Below are 1,792 nucleotides of genomic sequence, written 5' to 3'. Positions count from 1 at the left end.
TTGGAAGGACTGATGCTAAAGCTGAAACTCCAATACTTTGGCCACCTCATGCGAAAGTTGACTCATTGGAAAAGACTCTGATGCTGGGAGGGATTGAGGGCAGGAGGAGAAGGGGACGACAGAGGATGAGATGGCTGGATGGCATAACCGACTCGATGGACATGAGTTTGAGTGAACTCCGGGAGTTGGTGATGGACAGGGAGGCCTGGTGTGCTGCAATTCATGGGGTCGCAAAGAGTCAGACATGACTGAGCAACTGAACTGAACTGAAATGAAATGATACTGATTTTAGGGGTTCGGTGAATTTGCACATGAGGCATTTAAGAGTGGGTTTTTCTAATCCCTGTAATTTTCTAACTTTTCTGAGTTTCCTCATTGGTTTTCAAAGCCAATTATTTTGGAGCCTTATCTCTCCTGTGTATGATCTAGATGTTGGGGTGCCTGATATGGAGTTTGAATCCCTCAGTCCTCAGAGAAGAGATCTCTGAGGAGTGATCATTTTTGCTTGTGAATAACCACAGTTGGGATAAGCCTTTCCCTTGGCAAGACCATCCCTCTGCATCTTCAATGTGTCTCAATTCTGTCCTTTTACACTTTCTTGTGGAGGCTCTGTTCATCTAGTTTCCAGGTCTCTTTCCAAGGGATTTATTCCAAATGTAGTTGTAGATTGGTTGGGTCCATGGGAGGAGGTGAGTTCAGGATCTTCTTACATTACCACATAGAGCCCTCCCCTCAGTGATTCATTTCACCATGAAACACATTAAGTAAATGCCATAAAGAAGTAATACCTCATTATGATTTTAGGCAGACTCATCAATTTACTTGACAGAACAGTTCGTAATCAGAAAATTGCACATGGAACAGATTTGCACAACTTATTTGGAAGAGCCCCAAACATTTTGCCTTGTGTACCTATGCTAAGGGTTACCCCAGTGTCTCAGTGGTAAAAGAATCCATCTGCAATACAGGAGATGCAGGAGACATGGGTTTGATCCCTGGGTTAGGAAGATCCCCGGGTTAGGAAGATCCCCTAAGAGCATGGCAACCCACTCCAGTATTCTTGCAGGAAACCATGAACAGAGGAGCTTGGCAGGCTACAGTCCATGGGATCACAAAGAGTCAGACATGAATGAAGCAACCGAGCATGCATGCATGCTCATATGCTAAGCAAGAAGGATGAAGAAGCAGCATGATTCTCTAGTCTCCTGTATATGTGTATGATTCCATACATTTTAAAATGTTCTTATATTTAGTTTTTATTTTATTTTGTTCCAATTATGTTTTTCTTTTCATTGTTGAGTACATTTTGAATGTAAGATATCCACATTCCATCAAATGTTAAAATATTTATGAACATAATGATGCAGAAAGAAAACTCTGCCTTCCAAGCTACACCAACTACCACTTATTATCAGTTTTTCTTTTCCTTTAGTGAGTACAATAAACCTTCTTTAAATTACATTGCAAGTACACATTTTGTTTATTTTTTAAAAAATCATTAACTATTGGGAACTCCCTGGTGGTCCAGTGGATAGGACTCCTTGCTTCCTCTGCAGGAAGCATGGGTTCAATTCCTGATTGGGGAACTAAGATCCTGCAAGTTCCATGGCATGGCCAAAAATTTTTTTTAAATGCTGTATATTATGTATATAATGTTACTTCAATATGAATTGACACTTTTTTGGTGAAATTATTTGTGTATTTTGGCTTGAAATGTATCTTGATTTTTCTCATTGAAATTAATGGAATGTTTACCCATTTAACATCTTTTCAGTTAGTAGGCTTTTGAGGA

The sequence above is a fragment of the Bison bison genome, unplaced genomic scaffold, assembly GCF_000754665.1.
Source record: "Bison bison bison isolate TAMUID 2011002044 unplaced genomic scaffold, Bison_UMD1.0 scf7180017864508, whole genome shotgun sequence".
Lineage (NCBI taxonomy): Eukaryota > Metazoa > Chordata > Mammalia > Artiodactyla > Bovidae > Bison > Bison bison.
Note: the sequence above shows the minus strand (reverse complement) of the source record.